Source organism: Mustela erminea, chromosome 1, assembly GCF_009829155.1.
Source record: "Mustela erminea isolate mMusErm1 chromosome 1, mMusErm1.Pri, whole genome shotgun sequence".
Classification (NCBI taxonomy): domain Eukaryota; kingdom Metazoa; phylum Chordata; class Mammalia; order Carnivora; family Mustelidae; genus Mustela; species Mustela erminea.
In genome coordinates this window covers 123,238,162-123,258,755 of record NC_045614.1, presented here as the reverse complement: position 1 = coordinate 123,258,755, position 20,594 = coordinate 123,238,162, and the positions used below count along the sequence as shown (strand labels likewise).

Here is a 20,594-nt window from a genome sequence, read left to right as displayed (position 1 = left end):
AAGGATTTGGTTTGTAGGAATAGCAAAATTGTGTAATAATTATTTTTCTTTCATTTTTAATTCTGTTAACATAATTTCAATGTCTGTACAAACATTTTTAATGGAAACTATTGGTAGGCTAAAGAGATTTTTTTAGCTTTATTAATTAATCTAGATTAAAATGTAATAACATCAAGTGGCCAGAGTCAAGTAGCTTAAACCCAGTGCTTTAAGAATCACCATTTGTTTCAACCATCACAGAGTATCTCTTCCTACCAGTGGGACAGGAAAATGGATCGTTCTTCCATTACTGGCACACATTTGGATTAAGACATTGTCTCCCAGGATTAATATTATTCATTTTCAGGAAATGACTAGCATACACATTTAATTATATTAGCTAGTTACTAAGTCAGGAAGTCCTTATGGAATGATTCAAGGCAAGAAAGATTTGATGGAGGGGAATAGAAGAGTCTTCCTTAAGATACAGTAAAAGCCCAGACTTTGGGGGTGGCTCAGTCGGTTAAGGCCTCTGCCTTTGTCTGGAGTCATGATGTCAGGGTCCTGGGACCTGCATTGGGCTCTCTGCTCAGCTGGGAGCCTGCTTCCCCTCCTCTCTCTCTGCTTGCCTCTCTGCCTACTAGCGATCTCTGTCTGTCAAATAAATAAATAAAATATTTTTTTAAAAAAGAAAAAAAAGCCCAGACTTTGGCATCTGACTCCTGCAAAGAAAAGCTTTGCAAACTTTAATTTAACCCAGGGCTTGACTAGTTAACAGGGCTAACAGGCTATTAGTCTTCTGTTCCCTTCCAGATACTTCCATTGATAAATTGCTCCCAGGGGCCTACACTGCAGATTGCCCTTTATCATAGGACTTGCCCAAGCAAGGTATTGCATGCTTTGGAACTTTCCCTCAACAAACTTGAATTCAAAAGGGATTGTGTGTGTGTGTGTGTGACTTGTATTTTGTGCCAGGTATAGTCCCTGACATCCTAGACTTTATTATCTCACATCAAGACTCAATTGTTCCATCTCCACTATCAAGCAATCAGTTCCCTTGAAGACGCTAATTATTGCTAATGGATGATATTGTTGTCTCATCTATCAGGTCAATGGGTGGATGAGAGATGAATTAGCCTTAAGCCCAAACGCCATCTTAGTCTTGATCCAGACACTTGAGACCACCGGTTTTGATGTTCTGTATTTTTCTTCTTTTCCTTCCTGATTATTGATAAAGGCTCCAGTGGATGAAGTACTTCTGAAATATTGGAATGTGCATGAATCATCCAGGATCCTGCTAAAATGCAGATTCTGATTCAATAGAGCAGGGGTGGTGTCTGATTCTGCAGTTCTTTTTTTTTTTTTTTAATATTTTATTTATTTATTTCACAGAGAGAGATCACAAGTAGGCAGAGAGGCAGGCAGAGAGAAGGAGGAAGCAGGCTCCCTGCTGAGCAGAGAGCCCAATGCGGGACTCGATCCCAGGGCCCTGAGATCATGACCTGAGCCGAAGGCAGCGGCTTAACCCACTGAGCCACCCAGGCGCCCCTGATTCTGCAGTTCTAACAGGTCCTTGGATGATACAGGTTGTGTTGCTTATCCATGGAATAAACATGCCTGGAAAAGGGTAGACCAGGGAATGCACACACCCTGATGGCCGTCTGAGGAGAAATATAGTCTTTTCCTGCAACAGTATGAACCCCAGCCTTCATCCCCACCTCCAGTAATTCAAGCAGTAATCCAAGCTTAACATTTGAAATTTGCTACTGTTCTACTCTGCTCTACAGAGATTTTCTTTTTTCTTTGTTCTTTTCTTAGCTCATATAGGAAAAATTATGGGAATAATAATGCAGAATTTTCCTTAAATCACTTGTGTTCTTTAATATCCTTTTATCTAGGTTCTCTATGCGGTATGCAGCTTTACATACAACCTAAGTATGAATATATTATACATATATGTGTGTATATATATATATATATATATATATTTCACAGGATTTAAATTTTTAAAATTACTGAATTTTTATAAATAATATAATGCTTTCAGCTAATGTGTCTATTATGTAACTACTTAGGTGCGTGCTTAGAAAAAAGAGACACAATTATTTTGGTAAGATGTAGCGTAAAGAATCTATATTTGGAGTCAGATACTCGATTTTAAGTTTGGGCCGTTTTAATTTCATTATAACTTTGGCAATGTTCTTATCTTCTCCAAGTGTTCTCCATCATGTGTAAAATGGGCATGATAACAATGTGAGAAAGTGTTGAAGATGAAAAGAGAAAATTTATGTAAAACACCTTGTAAACTGAAAGCGTTTTACATAGTTGCTAAATGTTAATTATTATTAAGTTTTCATATACCTTCTTTGGAATCTCAGTATGTTTTGTTACATTTCACATGCCAATATCAATGAATTGTATTAAATTTAAGTAAAGAAATAAAGTAAAGAAAAAAAAGCCACCTCCTAAACTCAGCTGTACCTCTTGAAAGAAAAGAAACTGTTATGATATTGACACAGAATTTATTAAGGAAGTAATCCTCTAAACAATAAAAATGCGCTAATTTTTGAAAAATAATTATATAAGCTATTACAAGCTCCAGTGCTTTTATAGCTAACATTTTTTTCCTCTAGTTTTGCTAAATCTAGTAGTTTATCTCAATTATTAAGTGACACTAATACATAAATATCTAAGAGGTGAAATAAATCCCTATTAACCTTGCGTAGAAGGGTTTCTGAAACAATGATCAAACTTTGTAAGAATGCAAAAATACTCCTTAAATATGATAATCATTCAGAAATAGTGACACATGTATCTGTTGAATGAAAAATATTAATTTCCCTTTTCTCTCCCCCAATATATGTAAATGTTAGCAAGCCTGCTGAAAAGATTGAGTTAGAGATTAGCTCAAAATTGTCAAGGAGAATATCAAAACGGCACCTTCTAGGGCATGTAGGCAAACCAAATACTTAGTGGCGACAGGCTAATTTATCATAGTGCAGTTGCCATGGCAACAACAGTTCTTGGTGCCATGTGACCTAAAGCAGTGTCTGTTGACTGGCTCTAACTGACTGTCAGTTCAGCAAAGGTTCCACTGTTCCCAGTGAAAGGGAAGAGAGAGCATTGATACTTGTTGAAAAGGCATAATAATAATAGTGTATCTCAAACCATGAAAGCATCCCTTTGTCTCCTTGACATTTATTTTTATTCTGGTTAAAGGGACCCCTCTAATTTTTGTTACACAAAGGCCCCTTATTTAGTCACAGATTAAATATGTGTTTCCCTGTTTACTAAGAATTCCATCTATGCCAATAGAGTTACAAACAAATATTTTAAATCTTCTATGGTAATATATTATTTACAGTGTGCTAAATTTTGAACAGCATCTTTTCCAGTATTTTTCATAAAATCATAAGAAATCTGCTGCGTGAAGTAATAACTAAATTTCCCTGCATATAATTTCCTCAGATATAAAAAAACAGAGCCTGACAGTGCTTCCCTCTGATCTGAAAGAGCATGAGATCTTTGGGAGAGGTAGACAATAGGTGTGCACATAATTTTTCTCATCTCTTTGTCACTGTTATTTTCATTGATGGGTAAGTAACAAGGCCCACAGAGATAGTCACACTCTTTGATTCGACAGTTCCACTCTTGGGATTTTATCTCGGGGAAATTCCACTAAATAAAGAGTTCTAGACCTGTGGGAGAAAGAATGAGATTTGGAGTCAGATAGATATGAATTTCAAATCCTGGTTCTGCCACAGGCTCACTGAATGCCCTTGGGGAAGTATTTTACCTCGAGGAGACTCAAGTGCCTTCATTTGTAAAACAGACTTGAGAGTATCCACCCTGAACAGTGATTGGGGGCCTTATAAATCATATGTGTTAAGTGTCTGGTCTATGCCTGGTGTATCTATCAGAGCTCTCGGCATGTGCTACTTCTCAGTGCGGCAGCATCTATTAAACAAAACCTCAGAAACAATCCATAGGCCCCAGTTAGAAATAGGAGCTAGTAAATTCTGTATTCCTAAATTAGGTCTATCAACAGAATAGTATTGCGAATAGCAGGGGTGTAGAATTATGGGCTGCATAATACACTATCATTATACAAAGTGTCCATGTATGAAGAAGGTAATTTGCCAAATGAAAACAGTATAGGTTGTATGGTCATCGGTGATTCCTGTATTAATATAGAGCACCTCCTTTAAGGCACATTACTATCTTTTCAATTAAAAAAGATAATGAAAGCAAAGAACGGAGAGGTTGGAATTGTGTGGTGAGCCCCTTCCAGAATCTACAGCAACTAGGAGGCATCCTTAAGTCCCTCTTTCTCCCTTACTTAGGAAGACTCATTCACCCAAGCTATGGGAGACACTAAAATGTTCTTCTGCTAACACTTCTGAACATTTCCTTTATGTCCCCAGAGCAGTGCCGCTTCAAGTGAGAAACAGAAAAGAATTTGTAAGAAAGAATCCATGTGTGAAGGAATTCCAGTTTATGTACCAAGGAGACAGAATAAGTGGAAGAGGATTGGAAGAGTGAGAGCAATTTGCAAGGTTGCTGAGAAGGTGTGGTTTGCATTTGGAATGCGTTTTCTTTCGAATTTCAGATTTAGACCTTAGATACCTGGCATATGGGAAGAACAGCTGTACGGTCATGTTCTCGTGTTTTCCACAGGACTAAAAAGTTCATTATAGCCTCAAACTAATGATCACAGGAATGAAGAGACACATGATTTTCTAGCTGAGCTTTTTTTAAGTAGCAGTAGAGCAGTTCACTGAGTGCCAGGTTCAGTGCTGACAGCCCAGGAAGGAGTGAGGAAGACAGATAAGGAGGCATTGACAGAGGCAGCTGGGTAAGTCTCACAGTGAATGCTGACACGTTCTCCTCTCTCAACATTCTAGCTAAACTGGCCAGAGTCCAGGTACTATTATCTACTCTGGCAAGGACAGGCCACATTTCACTTCATGCAAAAAGTATGTCAAGCAGAAGAAGTCAGTAATAGCCAAAGAAAAGTGCTTGATGCTTTTTTTTTTTTTTTTTTTTTTACAGAATCTGATCATGACTGCTCTGCTTTAATCATGAGGTGATTCTTAATTTACATGAGGAGTGTCAGTTAATTTGTTGTTGTTGTTGCTCTTTTAAAACAGAAGAATATACATTTTGAAAGATTGAAACTATAGACTGAAACCCTCTCCTGGTGGTTTTAGTGAAAATTCCGTCTCATTCATTGTTGGGGTCCTCTCCCTGGACCAGCTACATACCACACTCCAGTGGACTTATGGGATATAATCAAAATAAGAACCCAGTATTAGATCTCAGTCAAGTATGGCTGCCACTAGCATTCTCAATGACAAGCCAAAAGGGTCTCTTGAAATTTGGCAGCTTTGTACTTCTTTATGGTCATAAATGGACTCTATCTTTGGGCTGTGGTTTTACCTCCCTAGTTCACCCAAAGATTCATCTCTGAGATCTGTCTCATTGCTTTCTGACATATAACTAAATTCCAATTGCAAGGCTAGCCCCAGACTTCTCCCCTTCCCCAAAACCCTGGGCAAGTTACTTTCAAGTCCGAAGGAACCTCTGCTCACTTCAATTTTTCCCATTCCCTTTGTCTCTTCTTCAAAATGTTTAGGCTTTTGCAAAACAGAAGCTAGTGACGCTTATAGGCTCTGCCTAATTTGTGGGCAACTTTATATATCCCCAGAGGACAATGGAGGCAACTAGAATAGAGAAAAGGAAAAGAAAATACAGAGAGAGGATGGGGGAGAGAAAGAGAAAGTGATCTCTCTCTCTCTCTCTCTACCTACCTATAGAGAGAGAGAGTATTATCCATTAAGGTGCACATGTTCATGGTCCAAGGCAAAGTAATTGATGAAATTATTAATAGAGTAAGGAAGCTGTGTGTGTGTGTGTGTGTGTGTGTGTGTGTGTGAGTGTGCGTGCATGTGTGGTTGTTACTGAAATGTGAAAATGAAAGCATGGAGGCGTAGAGTCATTGAGACAGGGAGAGACTGAAGCAAACCTAAATTGATAACTGCAAGCTCACCAGGTTGAGTGGAGTAACGATCCTGATACAGGTCCTGAGCACTTGTATGCTAGGTCAGCTCTAGAGATCACTGTTTTATACACCAATAACTATTTCAAGATTATTTGTTTTGACTTTGTTTTAGGTAAAAAGAATGCCGTATCTTGTTTATGATGATGTTCATTAGATGATGTGCCTGTATTTGGATGTGGCATGAAATTTTTATTTTGAGTGACATATAATCTTTGTGCATTTTTTAAAAAGATTTTTTATTTATTTATTTGAGAGACAGAGATCACACGTAGGCAGAGAAGCAGGCAGAGAGAGAGGAGGAAGCAGGCTCCCTGCTGAGCAGAAAGCCCGATGCGGAGCTCGATGCGGAGCTCGATGCGGGGCTCGATGCGGGGCTCGATGCGGGGCTCGATCCCAGGACTCTGGGATCATGACCTGAGCTGAAGGCAGATGCCTTAACTCACTGAGCCACCCAGGCACCCCTCTTTGTGCATTTTAATTGATGAAATTATTAATAGCATTAATTGTAACGTTTAAAATCATTTACTCCTTCAATTTGACCCTTTAGATTAGCTGGTTTGGGAAGCTTATTAACAGGGCCAAATCATAGGCATGAATGTCTTGGGACCTGGCTAACTTGACTCCATTCCTTGATTATAGATTGTACTTCTAACCCCAACCTGCCAGTTTTTAAATGCATTTTTCTGGTCTCAAGGGGTATTTTGTAAGAGTATGTGAACAAATCAATGAAAATTGATTTCCTATTGGAAAAAAACCTCAGATATCATGACCTACATCTCCTGAGTAACCAGCAACTTTGCCTATGGAAGACATAATTAATTCATTCATTTTCAAGTATGGCTGTCTACATGGATATCAAGATTAAACAAATTTACATTAAAAACATTGTTTACTTTTGACAGATCTGTAGACTGAAGTCTACATCTGCAGACAGAAAGTTCATTGCTCTTGAGTGATATCCAATTAAGCTTTCAACATTTTCCAAGAGCTTTCAAGAAAAAAAAAGTAATATGTATATATTCTCCTGCTAATGATCCTTTATTTTACAGTTAACAGGGTAACTTCTAGAATTATTTTCACCATTGATAATACAGTCTATATAAAGTAATAAAGTAAAGAAGGCCTATTTTGTCTGTTAAACGATGCAGATACTAGTGTGAATTGGAATAGATGTGTCAGAAATAGCAATGGGGAACTGCAGTGCATGCAACTTGTTGTCTGGTGCTCCTTTATCCTGGCCTTGACTAACCTTTTATTTATTATTTTTTTTCAAGAATTATAATGCTTGTGTTTTGTCTTATTTTACTTCTGACGTCCATGTAGATTTATTTTCCCCAGATTAATGCTCATATTGGAAAACAGTTCCCATCTTTCTTATTTTTTTGCTGACTTCTTTTTTGGATTGTAATGTCATTTGAAGCTGAATCAAGATTGTGTGGGAAAGGCAACAGAGTTTAAAATGTGGATGTTACGAGCCTGTTTTTAACTTTTCTGAGACTGTTAAGAATAAGATCAGATAAGCACATTGTATAAACTAATGCTGTGTTAACACGTAGCACATAGTAAAAGTAAATGTGATTCACCTGTTGTGATCATTTATTTTGATCATGAGACATTGAGGGGTATGCATCCAATTGCCTTTCAGGTACCTCACTGTGACTGACTTTAATGAACAAACTATTGAGAACTGTAATGACACCTGACAGCTATGTCCTTTCATGTTGTGGCACGTCATAAAGCAGTAAATAAGCACAGTTAGGATTCCATATGGCATTCATTAAAAAGATTATAAATCCCATACTTTGGAAGATATTAACATTGTATTGAAGATATTATGTCTGTTGTATGATGGAACTCCAAATCCAGGTGGTAAAATGCACCTGTGACATCCTAGAAATATTCTGTCCATCAATGAGTCATTCACCTGTTGATCACCGCAAGTGAAGAGACCTTGGGAACAAAGAAATAATAAGCTCTAGTTTGAAGAAGTACATAGAGAAGGCATGTAATTACAATGCAGTCTAATTGCAGTTGACCCTTGAACAACAAAGGTGTGAGCCATGTGGATCCACTTATACATAATTTTTTTCATAAATACAGTAGAGTACTGTAAATGTATTTTCTTCTCCTTATGATTTCCTTAGTAACATTTTCTTTTCTCTCTCTATTATAAGAATTCAATATATAATACATATAATAGGGGCGCCTGGGTGGCTCAGTGGGTTACAGCCTCTGCCTTCAGCTCAGGTCATGATCCCAGATTCCTGGGATAGAGCCCCGCATTGGGCTCTCTGCTCAGCAGGGAGCCTGCTTTCTCCTCTGTCTCTGCCTGCTTCTCTGTGATCTCCGCCTGTCAAATAAGTAAATAAAATCTTAAAAAAAATACATATAATATAAAAAAGAGGTGTTAAGCTACAGTTGATATTGCATAGGTAAGGCTTCCAGTCAACAATGGGCTATTAGTGGTTAAGTTCTGAGGGAATCAAAAGCTGCATGTGGATTTTTGACTGTGGGAGGAGTGGTCAGCACCCTTCAGCCCTGTGCTGTTCAAGGGTCAACGGTTTTGTATTTAGTACAAAATAATTGGACACATGTAAAATTCCTTTGTTAACTTGTCATAATTGTGACATAAGTAAAGCATTGCATGAAGGCCATTAGATATGATGACCAGTTAATCACTGGTAACTCTCCATACAGCAGTATCTGTAGAACAGCTCCTGTAATACTATTTTTCCTTATTGGAAAGCCTAAAGAAATACATATCTTATTGAGGAGTACACAAAATATATGGAAAATGGAGAAGCTACCTTTTCATAAATGTGCTTGAATTTGATCAGGTTATAATATAGAATGAATGTTTCAGTTTATTCCCAAAGGATATCCTGGTCTTATGAGGTTGAGGCCTCATTGCCTCCTGGAGAAGGCTAAGAACAAATCTGAAATGCTTTAATCAGAATAATTTTTTTGAAGATAAGAGCAAATGAAATGGATGGTTTCAGTATTGGACCAAATTGTCAAAGGAAGCAGAAAGCAGAAAAGCAGACTTGTTTTGTGACATTTTGGGTACTGTCCCCTGCTCCCAACTTCAGTCTGCGATGGCAGAATAAGCTGATGTTTGGCACGCCACTTAATTACATAAGAATAACTTAGAAAGGGAAGAAGATACACATTGCTTAAAAAATAGTTCCAGAAAAAAAAATCTTAGTGCACTCCAAAGGAAATTTGAGAATATACATGACAGAAACTAGGGCCAAATTTAGAGATGAAAGTTCTAACTTGCAGAGTCGGGTACTGCCTCACTGTATGAGGAAGAAGTTCGTGGATTTCATCATGAAGGAAGATTATAAAGAGGAAATAGTCTTTTGGATTATTTTATATTTTTCTGGATCAATAATTTTGTCATGACTATTAAAGTCTGTTCCACCTGGAATTAAATTAACTGTGTAATTATGGACAAACTTTTTGAGGCTTAGGTATCTCTTTTGTAAAAACGGGAACATGAAAATACATAAAATATGATACATGATGGTGATTGGCATAAGACTAGGCACAAAATCAATATTAATTTAATACTACTTTAATGTTACTTCAATTTCTTATGTAGACATTGGTACTTCACCTCTTAAGAAATAACAAGAGCTAGAACATAAATTAAAATTCAAAAGCAATTTTATGCAAAATTTTTAAAAAATAAACATATCTTTTCTAACCTCTAGATTTTTCTAAGCTCTGACCTAAAATGCCAGTCCTGAGTTCTCTACTGATAGTTAGGTCAGTTGCTCCCTATTAAAAAGATGTTCAGACCAAAAGTAAGGCAGAAAGTGTGCTGTACCTGATGGCTTTCACCTTGTTCAAGAAACCTCATCTCTAGGACAGGTTGAAATATTATTATCTGAAGTCAGAAAGGAAACACTCTATAATCCTTACAGAGCAACCTCTTGTTCTTGTTTTGTCTTTCTTTTTTTTTTTTTGGTCTCTTATCTCAGTTATCTTTGGTGATGAACAGGGGATTTTAGATCAACAAACTATCATTCAGATCCTTTCCCTTTCTTTTTGTTCATCCTTCTGCAAATTAAACACAAATTAGTTCCTTGTCTATAAAACTACAGTATGAATACCTATCTCTAAGGTTGGTTCTAGAATTAAATGAGATTATGTAAAATGCTTGTGTTATTGGCACATTGTAAATGGTCAATTACAGTAAATTTTAAAATTATTTATTAATACAAATGATACATTATTACCTATCAAAATGTGGGATTTGTAACTTCTAACATGTATTTTATATAAGATCTTAACTCTACTTATTTAATCCTTCATGATGTGTTACAGGATGAAATGACCTACTTAACAGACACATCACAGTTCTCTGTAGCTTGTTATACATCTCTAAAAATATTAGATGCCACAACTTTTAAAATGTATAGAGCAATAACTTCCAACTTACTCTAGTTTCCACTGATTATATCAGTTTTTCCATTGCTGATGTAACAAATCGCCACGAACTTAAAGACTTTAAACAATGTAAGTTTATTATCCTACAGTTTGGGGATCAGCAGTGCAAATATCAAGGTGTTGGCAGGGTTGTACTCCTTCTGCAAACTCTAGTCAGGGATGTATTTCCTTTCCTTTTCCATGTTATAGAGGCTATCTGCATTCCTTGGCTTATGACCCCTTCTTTAATTTTCAAAACCAGTAGTTCTCTACCTTCAAATTGCATTTCCTCTCTCTGATCATTGCCTGCTTCATCATGTCTCTTCTGATACCCATTTTCCTGCCTCCTCCTTTCCCTGACAAGGACACCCGTGATTTTTTTTTTTTTTTTTTTTTTTTACTTTGTCCATCTATGTAATCCAGGATAATCTCCCCATCTCAAAATCCTTAATTTAATATCTGTAATATCCCCTTTGTCAGTTAAGGCTGTATTCAAGATTCTGGGGATTAGGATGTGGATATCTTAGAGGAGCCATAATTTTGTCTACCACAGTAAGTTTAAAGGAAAGATATTTATTTCTTAAGGTCATTAAGGGCATAAAATGAAAAAGACTCAAGGTTCAAAATATGAACTTAAGGTTCATATTTTCCTTTCTAAGTGTAAATCAAAAAGGATATAGCAGAAGAAATTTTATTGGATTTTTACCCTATGACAGAATTGTGCAAGGTAATTTACATAATTTCATTAAGTTATTTAAGCCACATCCACTTTTTTAGTTAGTTAGCTTTACCATTTCATAGAAGAGGAAACAGGATTTAGAGGGCAATTTGTCCAAAGTCACTGTAATAATGGTAGAATCAGGAATTTAGAACAAGTCTAGCCATTTTTAAAACTTACATTCTTACCTAGATCATGCTCCACCTGTAACTCACTAGAAAGGTTTAAGGAGATTCCTAAAATATAGATACAATTTTTAGAGATTCCTATCTTGCTTTACATGGCTAATCACTTCTCCAATTCACCTGTGATTTTATCTTTTCCTAAACTAAACATGGAAAACATGCAAACAGAAAATATTGTTCTATTACATATACAGCTATTAAATATGAATAGTTTTGCTAAAAAGACTAGTTTTCTTTCATAATAGCTAATAGATACTTTTTACTAAGATATGCATAAATCTTGGAAGATAGTCAGTCAGAATTAAAAATGTTAATGTGGATGCTGAAGAGCTTTGTAACATCATTTAATCAAACAAATATACTGAGATGCTATTAATTTTTTAAGGTTGTGTAGAGGGATCCTAGATTGCAAGCTGCCCAGAGTAGAGAATGAGACATTGAAAAAAGAGACTCTGGCAGTTTCAGTGTTGATCTTGTGATCTGAAAAAAGAGGTTAAATACAAGTACTTTAAGGGGAAATGGAAATAACATAAAATATTGAATTATTTCTAATGGTTTCCAATGTCCTACTCTACCTATGTAGTAACCTAGTCTATTAATACTTTTTTTTAAATGCCAAATGAATGACCCTTCGAATTGAATGATTCATTACTTCCTAAAGCAAGTGTATTAGAAAGATAGTAGAAATATAAATACTACTTCACCACTGAGAATACTCATATGATAATGAGAAACACGATTGGTTTAAGTTAGAGTTGAAAACTCTTAACTTGATGTTCCTTTCAGATTTGGGCTAAATGTATCTTTTTGATACAAGACAACCAGAAGGCACAGGTTAGTAGAAAGGCTATTCAATGTAACTGGTGCAGACTGTTCCTTATTGAAGGAGCAGCTCTGCTGTTAATACCCAACAGCTCATTGATTTCAGCCTCAGTCATTCATCTTCAAACTTGTTAGAATATATATGTGCCATCTCATTTGTTATAACTCCCTCCCAAACTTAAATATGTGAATCATTAGTTCATCTCACTTTCTTAAAGATTTGTCAATCTCAAGCCCAAGCTGTAGGTTTTAAACTGTTCACCAATTCATTTAAAAGCAAACTAAATGAAGGAGGAAAGATTATAGAGAAAAGGAAGAATTAAGTACTCCAGGCCTCCCAACATTTTAAATTATTAGTTTGTTTTGAATAATAGAGAGATGGAAGGAGGGAGGAATGTCTGAAAAATCATTGTTCTACCACTTCACAACTGGTTGACAAGTGTATAAAAATGTTTAAAATTATAAGCTTGTAGTTTCAAATATTGAATTATAAACTCAAGGAACATAATATAAACATGAATTGAGTTTCAACATATGTGTTTCAATTTCACGATCTATTGTTGACTCATTTCAACTTAGATGCTTTCAAGTTTTGAGAATTAAAATGAGTTCCACCTGAAAAATCCTCCAAAACAACTTGGAATTCATATAGAATTCATGCCAATAGATTTCATTTTAATTTGATGCTTAATGTATATACAGTAGAAAACAATGCAGTTGACTTTAGTTATCTATGTTTTGTTTGTAGTGATTTATTTCTTTAGTGTGTTCAAGTTCAGTTGATACTGGGAATACATTTGGAAATGTTTAAAATGGTTTTCTTTCATAAGTCTAAAGGCTTAGTTTCTTTTGTTTTGATTGTGAAAAATCTCATTTATTTTATTGTAGGAAATAGTTTATTGTTCAGCAATTCAAATTTAATTGAATTTATAGCTATAAATCTTCAGTTCAATTAAGAGATTATCAAAGTGTTTTTCCAATAGGATTGTATTATCCTTGTTGAAGGAAGCAGTTAAAGTATGTATGAATTTTATGATTTGTCCCAAATCATATAGTAAGTGACTGTCGAAATGAGAAAAGAACCTAAAGACTCTTAACCAGTAGTGTGTATTCTCACCATGGTGTTCCTTCTTCTATATATAAAAACTTTGACAATACAAGAATCAGAAATTGACATCATGATGAATTAGTGCTATTGATCATTACTAACTGTAGTAGCATTTTTTGAATCACTTGATTGACTGAAACAAACCCTAAGGACATTACTTATTCTTGTTTGACACTCATTTTCTATCCTAAGCAGAATATTTTACCCTGTGCCATTCTGAATGCATTATACCAACAGCTACAGCAAGACCAAGTTCAGGGCCTTAGTAACTAGGGTGGTGCGACCCACTTCCTACTCTTATTTAAAATGTCTTGGTAGAGGTGTTCCTTCATTATTTGCTAAATTTATCACTTACAGAATAACGTTTTAAGGAAACAGCCACATTGATCCAAGTGAATACAGCCAGAAATCTTTAGGGAAAAATGTAGAAATGGATTTTCTTTCTGACTTGGAATATAAACCAAGTTGTATAAAGAACTAAGTATTTATGTTTTTTATAATTTTGATCAATTCTCATTAAGAAACTCTCTTTGGACTTCAAATGGAAAGGATCAAGCAAACGTAGGTTATTTGTCAAGCATGATAGAAGAAAAAATATAAATATAGTTCAGGCAATATGCCTCCAGTTGTATGTTTATTAAAACAAATTCAAAGAGAATTATTTAATCATTTGTTTGCTTGGCATTTTCAAATGAGTGATTTAAAGTGCATGGCCTAAAGGTTTGGAGGAATTGTCTCCTGGAAGAATACAGTAACTAGATTTTAGGGGGGAATTGGGCACACGGGAGAATTTGATGGCTTGTCAGACATATGCTTATGAGAGGTAGATTTGGAATGACTAAGTAATAAGGCAATGATTTTGATGCAAGTCATTGTCTTCAGATTAAAAACAAAAACACATTGAATTGGCAACATGGGCTAATCAAATGTACATCAAGTGGCCAGCAAATTATATTAAGTAATATTTTTCAATAATTTGATTCATATTTTTATTTTAATTTTTGTCTAGCACAAGTTCAAATGATAAAAAAGCTCAATATGAAGAAAAGAAAAATACAATCTATTTTCAGAAATCTTCTTTTAAACAATATAATCAAGATAATGAAATAATTTAAGACACCCAAATAAATGATCTTTTGATAAAAATTTCTAGATAATCAATCAATCCTGGAGGTCAATGGGCTACAGGACAGTACATCAAAGGTCACAAACTTGAGACGCACAGATACAATGTTTGCATACCCAACACTGCACCTGTTCTGATTATTGATTCCTGCATAACAACCCAATTCAAAGTGCCGTGGTTTACACAACAATTTATTTGTGAGCTGTCTCTTGGTTCTGTGATTGACTTGGGCTCACCTGGGTGGTTCTCAATGGGTCTCATGGTTTTTAGTCAGATGGTCTCTGGTTCTAGTTCTCTGAACATGTTGAGAGGGATTAATACCTTAATACCAAGCTCCTTGCTCTGTGGGGAGCCTGCTTCTCCCTCTGCCTCTGCTGCCACTCTGCCTGCCTGTGCGCTCTCACTCTCTCTCTCTGGCAAATAAATAAATAAAATCTTAAAAAAAAAAAAAAAAGATATGTCTGCTGCTGTGTCACTTGTGCCAGCTCTCTATGGGGGGATGTCATGTACAGATAGGGTATAAAAAATTTATAGCCGCCATTTTGGAGGTAAGCAAACATGGTCCTTTAAAAAGAAGTGGAATCAGTGGCTGATATTAAAAAACAATTTTACATTTTTAAAAAACATCCATATTTCTCTCTCCCATTAACGGGAGGCTTTGCGAACAAATATTTGTAGCTGAGAAATGGCTAGTTCTTTCAGACAGACCATGAAAGTCCCATTCCCCATACTCCGTACCTGACGCACTTCATACATAAGTTACTTCCATGGCCAGTGCAGGCATTTGGGTTTGAGACCCTTTTGTTTCACCAGCATAAAGTGTTGTTTTATGTTTTTAATGATGTAAATATATATTCTAGTAACTACTGTATAAAAGGCATATGTATACAATCCTATTTTTTGTGTATTTTAAATTTTTATTTTATACATCTTTTCCCTTTTGATTTCACATTGTTTTCCTCTTAAGATAAACTATGGATTTAATTCAGTAAAAATACGATTTACTTAGACAAAACATGAATAAAGTACAAAGTCTTGTATTATCTAGCAAGGGCTCATTCATACTTAATTTCATATAATAAGTTTTATCACAGTGGCATAGAATTTATATAATTATTTTAATTATGGCTGGTCTTGTTTATGGATATTAACCCATAACAATATAATAAAAGAGGCAAATGGGCAAGAGAAAAAATTCTGACCAATAAACATCTTACAAATCATATTCTACAGATTTTTCGGAGCTATTTGATGTGGTAAGATAATTAAAAGAAACCAGGATTTGGATATATTAAAGCTAATGTTGCTATGTTAAATAATCTTTGCTAATGCTAACAGTGATTTATGAAGATTTCTTACTGTAATTAATTTAGCAATAATATTCACTATATTTTTTTAAGTATTTAATTATACCTTCAAAATAAAAATTTCTGTATAAATGTTAAGGAGCTGCATATATTTCTTCAAACATTTAACAATATGGAAGCACAGTGCTTTCTTTTTGTAACTTTAAGCTAACTATAATACCCACATTAATAATTAAAATTGAAAATGCAATCCAATTAAAATTGATAAGAAAATTAAACATCTTACAAATACTACATCATTCACTTTAAAACCAATCAACTCACAATTTAGTTGCTATGGCTAATTGTTTCTCAACAAATTTTCATGTATAACGTTGACTTTATTAAGAAATAAAGCTCAAAATAAAAACAGAGCCCTTTCTCTTCATGCATGCAAACATATTTGTTCACATTCTAAAACTGAGAAGTTATCCTAGGAAACAAAGACATTAAACATTATGTTTTATAAAAGTTATTATACTTTCATAGAACTATTCAAAATGTTATCCCAAGTGGGAATTGGTAGAATTTTTCCAAGCTGGTTTATTTTTTTTTTAATTTTTATTTTTTATAAACATATAATATATTTTTAACCCCCGGGGTACAGGTATGTGAATCACCAGGTTAACACACTTCTCAGCACTCATCATAGCACATACCCTCCCCAATGTCCATAACCCCAACCCCCTTCTCCCAACCCCCCTACCTCCAGCAACCCTCAGTTTGTTTTGTGAGATTAAGAGTCACTTATGGTTTGTCTCCCTCCCAATCCCATCTTGTTTCATTGATTCTTCTCCTACCCCCTTAACCCCCCATGTTGCATCTCCACTTCCTCATATCAGGGAGATCATATGATAGTTGTCTTTCTCTGCTTGACTTATTTCGCTAAGCATGATACCCTCTAGTTCCATCCATGTCGTCGCAAATGGCAAGATTTCATTTCTTCTGATGGCTGCATAGTATTCCATTATGTATATATACCACATCTTCTTTATCCATTCATCTGTTGATGGACATCTAGGTTCTTTCCATAGTTTGGCTATTGTGGACATTGCTGCTATAAACATTCGGGTGCACGTGCCCCTTCGGATCACTACGTTTATATCTTTAGGGTAAATACCCAGTAGTGCAATTGCTGGGTCATAGGGTAGTTCTATTTTCAACATTTTGAGGAACCTCCATGCTGTTTTCCAGAGTGGTTGCACCAGACAAGCTGGTTTATTTATATCAATTTTGTACTCTTTAAGAGCTATAGAGTTTTTTCTCGGAAGAGGGAGGATGGCAGATTTGGGGTAAAGTAATTAGAAAAAGAAAAGATGCTAAAAGTTCTTTACTGGAAACAACCACGTTTTGCCTTACTTTCTAATACTGTGTATCTTCACTGGCAATCAATTACAAAGACCAATAAATGTTTTTATAATGGGATAGTGGTAGGTGTATAGTCATAGCAGACAGACTGCCTGGGATTTCATACTATAAGCAAGTCACCTAGCCTCTGCATTCCTCAGTTCCCTCATCTGTAAAATAGAAAGAGTAATGGTGCATACCTCAGAAGACTTTAACAAAGTGAGTAGATTTAAATAAGTTAATGTTTGAAAAGGTTTTGCTATAATGACTGGCACATAATAAACATTACATAATTGTTGTCTGTCATCATCTTCATTATTGTGGTGTCACATACATTTTGTTATATTTTTTTTCAGTAGACCCTTACCTAAAAAGCTAAAAGACAAGACTGATGTTCTAATCCAGTATTTTCAAATCTTATTTCACCATACTTTAAAAATTAAACCATAGGAAACTTAGAAATGAAGAGGAAAAGGAGGCTGGAAGTGGAAAAACTCAATTCACAGCCATGGTTGCTAGGGTCCGTAAGAGAGGGCAGACGAGAGGACAGGTGGTAGAGATTGGACTCTTTCACAGAGGGTCTTGCTGGTTGGTAACCATATTCTTCAAACTAATCTGGCAAACCTTTGGAACGTCCAAGATTTCCCAAAGGCTTCAGAATCAACACTTCTAAAGGAATCAACATCCGTCTGAATCCCGAATGGTCATATATGACCCTAAAAGAGATTGGCCTGAGAATATGCTTGCTGTAGAAGTATTGTACTGTGCTCCTTTTCTTCTTTTATACCTGCACTTCATAAAGGATGGCATCCTTCTCTCGATCCCTAAAAATCTCAGGGTTAGGTTAAACATTTTCCAAGATGAAGCAATCTTGAGGAAATACTTTTAAAGTTTTCTGATGATACATGATATAATCTCCCTCTTCTAGCTCCTGAAATATTTAGTATGCATCCAATAAAGGAATGAAAACAAACAAACAAAAATCTTGTCACACAACAGAGAAAATTTAGGATATCAGTAATTGTATTGAGAAAGAAGATGGCTGAATAAAAAAACTCTTTTATAAGTCAATTAATTTCCAGTTCTTTCTTTTCAATAAATTTGAAGGTGATGTTAATTGAGTTGTCAGCTGAGAGACCATTAAGAGTAATTTTTTATTATAGATTACAATGTGATTTCTGGCACATAAATTGGAAGGAGTTCAAAGAACTGAATGGTATTTTATAACAAAACTCCTTAGATTCTCATTTTCTTATATATGTGAATTAGATTTCTCAGGATTGACATATATAAAAATAAAAACTAATGATTAAATTGATGTTGAATACTGCCTTATTATAACAATAAAAATAGATATGAATTCAGTTGAAAATTCAGATATGAACACAAGAACTAATTGAGAAAGGTCATTTGTCTCATTAAGAAATTAATTTCTAGGGGCATTTGGGTGGCTCAGTCATTGGGCATCTGCCTTCAGCTCAGGTCATAATCCCAGGATCCTGGGATGTAGCCCCACCTTGGGCTCCCTGCCTCTGCCTGCCACTCCCCCTACTTCTGTTGACTCTCTCTGTCAAATAAATAAATAAAATCTTTAAAAAAAATGAATATCTAACACATCTTTGTATTTATGTTTAATAATTATCAAAACATTTATTTCTTTTGATCAATTATGTATTAAAAAATAATGCTAAATCTTGAAGTCAAATATTAACACTTAGATTCTCATGATCACAGAAATTTTTTAAGTTTTTATTTATATACATATTTTCAACAAAAATTTATGAGAGGATGATCAACACAGATCTTTCAAATAAAAAAAAAATATTCCATTAAAATACAGTGTTGTGGGAGAGGGGAAATAAAAGTTCAAAGAGAAAAGAGAACAATGCACAATATTTTAACTGGTCAAGCAAAGCTTGTTGGTGTATTTTACTTTGTAATGTATGGTGGTGCTTCTTAATGCTGTGACATTTATAATCAACTGGGTACAAATAAAGGTTGAAAACAATTATTTTCACCTGCCGATATATATGGTGTATTGGGAATTATATATTTTCAAATGTTAAATTTATGAGAAAACATTTTAGATGTTAAATGTATGAGAGCACATACTTTTTAAAATATTTTTTGGGAAGGTATATGGGCAAAAAATGCTTAAGAACAACTGATTGGTGAAAACTTGAAAACTTCCAAGGAAACTTCTGGTTCAAATATGGCATCATTATTTTGAAAATGAAGTATTTACTCCATGTATTTCATAAAATTTTACCTGGAATCTTATCTAGAATTGCCTTAGAAATATTTAGTTTTATGTTCTTTAAAAACCTATTTTTGTAGCACTTGAATGGCTCAGTTGGTTAGCATCCGACTCTTGATTTCAGTTCAGGTCATGGTCTCAGGGTCGTGCTGTCAAGCCCCAAGTAGGGCTCTGTGTTATGTGACGCCTGCTTAAGATTCTCTCCCTCTCCCTCTGCTACCTCCTGCCTGTCCTTCTCTAAAACAATAGCAGCAACAACAGAAAACTATTTTTAATTTTTTTGTTTTGGCTTTGTGGAAATTCTCTGACAATTCGGTATTCTTCCTAAAAATTAAAAAAGAGATAAAACCACACAACACGTTGAAACACACAAAGGGCCAGGCCTTTGGAAGTTTTTTGGGAGGGTGGTAGGGGGAGGAGGAGAAAGCCAGGGATATTAATTACAACACTATTTAGTGTACTACAAAATTCCCTTTTGTAAATGTTAATAATATAATACATTTTAAGTACTTAATTAAAAAGTGACATTTTAGAAAGCCATACATGGATAATAAAAGTAAGCCTTTGAGGTTCTTTGGGGGATGTTGGTATTTTGATGTGAGTTTTGGACTAACAGTATTTTGAAGAAAAAAATAGTTCATTTATAAAACTCAGAGTGGACCTCCATGATTGACAAACTAGCTCAATGCATCTGAGAATGAGGAGAGAAATTTCTGAGGCAGTTGCTTTTATTTCACCAATTCAGAATAATTAAGAAGGCATCTACCTGCACCAAGTATCGAGTAGTAACAACTATTATTACCCAAAAGTTTTCTTTAGCTGTCTGCCTCACAGAACCACCATGCCACTTGCTGGCAGCTGAAAACTGGAGGACTTACAGTCCCATTTGTGGATGCAGAACAAAAGATAAGGAGAGCCGGCTTCCAGAGCAAAGCCCATCTGCACACTAGGGGGAGATAATGTTAGATTTCCACCCCCAAATGGATCTGTTGACAAGAATCTATTTATAAATATATTCTAAAGAGAGAAATTTGAAATATTTCTATCTTCAAAATCTTTATTTTAAAATATACCACAGATATAAAAGGATGACAATATATATTCACAGCTTGCATAATAATAAGTGAGCGCCCAGATTAAGAAATAGAACATTATGGTACCTTTAAAAATGTATTTCTTTTTTAAAAATAGCATCTATGGCATTGTTCTGA

The 20,594-nt window shown here is 35.1% G+C and overlaps 1 protein-coding gene across 11 annotated transcripts in view; it reads left to right on the top strand.

The window, feature by feature from the left end:
* NLGN1 (neuroligin 1) overlaps positions 1-20,594 on the top strand; it is an 830,123-nt gene that overhangs the window by 478,576 nt on the left and 330,953 nt on the right. The gene's annotated exons all lie outside the window — the stretch shown is intronic.